Below are 6,000 nucleotides of genomic sequence, written 5' to 3'. Positions count from 1 at the left end.
TGTAAGGTACATGGTTAGGGGCCTAGGGATTTAGGAATTGGGGGCTTAGGGTATATGGCAGGTGCTGATTGGTGGTTCAATGTACAGTCCATATGAGGTGTTCAGGAATGTCCGGCTGCAGGTGGAGTTTACGTCATACTCCGTCCATCAGTTGGGGGAAGGGAGGATCTATCAACGACCTCATTTAATCTTAGTTACCTCCCTAAAGGCCCTTCCTCCAAATATGGTCACTTTGGGGCCTTTGACTACATGAATTTGGGGGGGACACAATTTAGTCCACAACACCTTTCTGCGGTTGGATCCTGTCGTATTTAACCAGTCCCCTTGTGAAGGGCATTTGGGTTGTTTGTATTCATTCGCCAACTCAGACTAAACTTTAGAGGAGGTGTTGACAGAACCACATCCTGCCACCTGCTTTTGTAAACAACGTTCTCTTTGTTGTTTACATCATGACGTGGCCACGCCCATTTGTTTGCATTTATTTGCATGATATTTATTTACATACTGTCTGTGCTACAAGAGCAGAGTGGTAACAAAGATGGTGTGGTCTGCAAAGCCGAAAATATTTACCCTCTGGGTTTGCCAACTCCTGGTTTATGTGTTTGAATAAATCTGTAGGAGAAATTTCTAGAAGGGGAAACACTCCTCACATACTTTGTTGTTTCATTTTTTTGTTAATCCTCACCCGAGGATATTTTTCCATTGATTTTTAGAGAAAGTGGAAGGGAGGGGGAGAGACAGAGAGAGAAGCATTGATGTGAGAGCGACATCCATGTGAGAGAGACGCATAGGTTGATTGCCTCCCGCATGCGGCCTGACCAGGGCCAGGGATCCACCCTGCAACTTAGGTATGCAACCCAGGTACATGCCCTAAACCAGAATCGAACCTGGGACCCTTCAGTCTGAGGGTCAACGCTCTACCCACTGAGCCAAACCAGCTCGGGCTCCTCACATACTTTAAAAGGTCCTGTTTGTAGTTGTTATAGGTCCCTTTGAGGCATAAGAGGTGCAGAATTTCTGAAAACTATTTATGAAATTTTCAGTGAGATGGGAACAGTTTTGACTCACCAGGGACCAGCGACTGGGTTGTCTCAGTGGATAGAGTGTCTGCCAGCAGACTGAAGGATCCTGGGTTAGATTCTGGTCAAGGGCACATACCTCAGTTGTGAGTTCCATCCCCAGTCCTGGTCAGGGCGCATGCAGGAGGCAACCAATTGATCTCACTTCGATGTTTTTCTCTCTGTGTGTCTCTTCCTCTCTCTTCCACTCTCTCTAAAAATTAATGGGAAAATATCCTTGGGTGAGGATCAAAACAAAAGCAAAACCGGAGCCCCCTTGAGGAATGCCACCTGGAGCCAATGGTCTAGTAGCCACTCTGTCCGAACTCTCATTAGGACTCTCACCAGGACCTCCCAGGCCTCCTGGTCCTACAGAGTCCAGACCCTTTGCTCTGTCTGGCTCATTGCTGCCTGGGCAGTACTTTGTGGCTGAGTTTGTGTGTGTGTGTGTGTGTTTTTAATATTTCAAGAAAAACTATTTTAAGTATAATAATGTTACATGCAATAAACATTAATATCTCAAGGAAAACAATCCTATCTAATAAAGAGGGAATATGCTAATTGGCCCTCACACTGTCGCAAAGATGGTGGCGCCCACAGCCAATAAGGAGGGGATATGCTAATTGACTGCCACATCCTCAAAGATGGCGGCACCCAGTCCTCTCGGGTCCGCCCCCGGGTGGGTCGGCCGCTCCACATGCTGCCTCTGGAGTCCCCCAGTCCCCTCAGCCCCCCAGCCACCCAGGGCCAGCCTGAGGCGCAGGCAAACCTCGGATGGCGGCTGCCCAGCCGCCCAGGGCCACCCGAGGCGCAGGTAACCAGGGCTGGCCGAGGCTTGCACTACCGGCAGTGGCAGCAGCAGAGCTGTGATGGGGGTGTCACCTTCCCCTGAACACTGGGTTGCCTCCCACCCCTGAGGGTTCCCGGACTGTGAGAGGGAGCAGGCCGGGCTGAGGGACCCCCCCATCCAGTGCATGAATTTTGATGCACCGGGCCTCTAGTTTTAAACATAATATTACATGCAATAAAAATTAATATTTCAAGAAAAAAATATTTTAAATATAATAATATTACCCAAACTGTACTAACATAGTATAATAACACAAAAGTTGTAGGAAATATTAAAAATCTGCAAACAACAGGATTACTTCTATTATATTCCAAATATTTTTTCCCTCTGGCTCTATTTTGGTTCATCAGTTTATGTTGTTCATTATATTCCACAAATGAGTGAGATCATGTGATATTTATCTTTTTCTGACTGACTTATTTCACTTAGCATAATGCTCTCCAGGTCCATCCATGCTGTTGCAAATGGTAGGAGTTCCCTTTTTTTTATAGCAGCGTAGTATTCCATTGTGTAGATGTACCACAGTTTTTAATCCTCTCATCTGCTAATGGGCACTTAGGCTGTTTCCAAATCTTAGCTATTGTAAATTGTGCTGCTATGAACATAGGGGTGCGTATATCCTTTCTGATTGGTGTTTCTGATTTCTTGGGACACATCAGACATATTCCTAGAAGTGGGATTACTGGGTCAAATGGGAGTTCCATTTTTAATTTTTTGAGGAAACTCCATACCGTTTTTCACAGTGGCTGCACCAGTCTGCATTCCCACCAGCAGTGCACGAGGGTTCCTTTTTCTCCACATCCTTTCCAGCACTTGTTTGTTGATTTGTTGATGACAGCCATTCTGACAGGTGTGAGATGGTATCTCATTGTCATTTTGATTTGCATCTCTCGGATGATTAGTGACTTTGAGCATGTTTTCATATGTCTCTTGGCCTTCTGTAGGTCCTCTTTCAAAAACTGTCTATCGAGGTCCTTTGCCCATTTTTTTTATTGGATTGTTTATCTTCCTTTTATTAAGTTGTGTGAGTTCCCTATAAATTTTGGAGATTAAATACTTATCAGAGATAACATTGACAAATATGTTCTCCCATGCAGTGGGCTGTCTTGTTGTTTTGTTGATGGTTCTTTTGCTGTGCAGAAACTTTTTATTTTGATGTAGTCCCATTTGTTTATTTTCTCCTTAGTGTCCATTGTCTTAGGAGCTGTATCAGTAAAGATATTGCTATGACATATGTCTGATATTTTGCTGCCTATGGATTCTTCTAAGATTTTTATTTCATGACTTACATTTAAGTCCTTTATCCATTTTGAATTTATTTTTGTGTATGGTGTGAGTTGGTGGTCTCCTTTCATTTTTTTGCATGTATCTGTCCAATTTTCCCAACACCATTTATTGAAGAGACTGTCTTTTTTATTTTATTGATTTCAGAGAGGAAGGGAGAGAGATAGATAGAAACATTAATGATGAGAATCATTGATTGACTGCCTCCTGCATGACCCCCTCCCCCCACTGTGGGGGATTGAGACGGCAACCGGGGCATGTGCCCTTGGCTGGAATAGAACCTGGGACCCTTTAGTCTATAGGCCGACGCTCTATCCACTGAGCCAAACCGGCTAGGGCTGAAGAGACTATCTTGACTCCATTGTATGCTCTTGTCTCCTTGAGTTTTGAGGTATTTTTCATTCTCACCCAAGGATATTTTTTTCCTTTTTTTTTTAGAGAGAGTGGAAAGGAGGAAGGGGGGAGAGAAAGAGAGAAACATCGATGCAAGAAAGACACATGGGCCTCGACTGGTGCTGGGGAACGAATCACAACCCATGTACGTGCCCTTGACCAGGAACTGAACCCTCAATGCAGGAGCCAATGCTCTACCACTGAGCCACACCAGCCAGGGCTGTGGCTGAGTATTTTGAATATCATCCAAAATCTGTTGGTGTTCCTTAATTTACTCCCCTCTTTTCCTGAAGTTGAGTCTCTGCTGAGCTAAAGGGGTAGAAATTCCAGATTTATGTGCAGAGAGAAAGAGGAGCGGAGCGAGTATCCCTACAGGATAGAGGCCTTCCTGTCGTCCCCTCCCCACCCCAATCCAAGGCCCTCAGCACTCAGAGTACAAAGGCTCAAAAATAAGTCAGAAGCCCTGGCCGGTGGCTCAGTGGTTAGAGCTCCGGCCTGAGGATTGAAAGGTCTTGGGTTCGATTCCCGGTCAAGGGCACATACCTGGGTTGCAGGTTCGATCCCCACCCCTGTTTGTGTGGGAGGCAACCAATTGACGTGACTCTCTCACATCGATGTTTCTCTCTCTCTCTCTCTCTCTCTCTCTGTCCCTCCCTTTTCCCTTCCACTCTCTCTAAAAATCAGTGGGAAAAATATCCTCAATGAAGATTAACCACAACAACAAAAGTCAGAATGTGAAATAGATGAAAGAAATGGAATTTTTAAAAACCAACCAGCCAAACAACAACAAAAGATCCCTCATGGTGGAAATGCCGTCTGCTTCTCTTTCAAGTGGCAGCAATGATGGTTACTATGATCCTCTACTGTCTCATCGAAGATTTCAGCCCACAATGTCACAGCATCCCTGGCCAGGGCTGAGGTCTGTGGCCTGGGAAGCCCGGAGTGAGGGAATGACCAGCCTCAGCATGGACAGATGCCTTCTGCCCTGAGCTCACTTTTCTGTTGGCTGGTAAATTTTGATTTGTCACCTCCTCCCCCAATGAAATATCTTAAACCATAGAATGCCTCATGTCAGGGGTGGATCCAGGTCGTGTGGCCCTAAACACACAAATATACACAAATATATCAATGCTGCAAATTTTACGTGAACAGTCAACCGGGTGAACTTATCTCCTGAGAACCTTGTTGTGTGTGTGTGTGTGTGTGTGTGTGTGTGTGTTTAATATATTTTATTGATTCTTCACAGAGAGGAAGGGAGAGGGAGAGAGAGCTAGAAACATCGATGAGAGAGAAACATCAATCAGCCGCCTCCTGCACAACCCCCACGGGGGATGTACCCGCAACTAAGGTACACGCCCCTGACCAGAACCGAACCTGGGACCCCTGAGTCCGCAGGCCAACGCTCCATCCACTGAGCCAAACCAGCTAAGGTGAGAACCTTGTTGTTGATGTTGATGACAAATCTATGAATTTAAGGATCGTTCATGGACTAACAAGGGCTATTGACATAAAATAGTGTGTGTATGTGTGAGTGTGTGTGTGTGTGTGTGTGTGTGTGTGTGTTTAATAGACTTCCTTTTCTTGGAAATTGTTCATTTAAGAAACATATCCTGCCCGGCCAGCATGGCTCAGTGTTTGAGCGGTCAGGGTTCTATCCATGGTGAGGGGCATGCAGGAGGCAGTCGATTGATGATTCTCTCATCATTGATGTTCCTATCTCTCTCTCCCCCTCCCTTCCTTTCTGAAATAAAAATATATTGCAAAAAAAAGAGAGAAACATCTCCTAAATTATAAGGAAGGAGACCAAGCATGTGGAGAAAGAAACCAGGATTATGTCAATACACCGTAAGCCCTGCTATTAAGGAAATATTATTGAAGTGGCGCTTGTGTTATTTCTACCGTGGTCTTTACATGTCCTCCTAATGGCTCTGTAGCACCACTTCAAAAGGAGCTTTTCACTGTTTCTAGAACCTTTTAACTGTCACTGATAAATTTGTACTGGTTTTCTGCATGCTTTTCTTTTTTAGCCAAATGTCTTGCATTTGTAATTTGCCGGATGCCTGCACAATTCTGTCTATTCCCATCAATTCAATGGATTTGTGTTGGGGGGTGTTAGGGGTGGGAATTATATCTCCATTTCCTCACAAATGACACTCTTGGAGCTTCATGACACTCGCGGGCAGAGCGGCTGTTCTGGGGGACCGACATACCTGGCGGGGAGACGCCGGAGTCCGGACACACGTAGGACCGCGCATCCACTGAAGGCCGACAGAGGGCGCGCGAGACCGGGGCCGGGCCGCGGACTTGCGGTGAAGCTGGGGGCGGGGCCGCGGAGGGGGCCACCTTCCGCCGCGCACAGGGTCCTCCTTTCCCTCGTCGTTTCCCATCCCGGCTGCTCCCCTTCAACGGCAGGCG

This window comes from Eptesicus fuscus, chromosome 6, assembly GCF_027574615.1.
Source record: "Eptesicus fuscus isolate TK198812 chromosome 6, DD_ASM_mEF_20220401, whole genome shotgun sequence".
Lineage (NCBI taxonomy): Eukaryota > Metazoa > Chordata > Mammalia > Chiroptera > Vespertilionidae > Eptesicus > Eptesicus fuscus.
Note: the sequence above shows the minus strand (reverse complement) of the source record.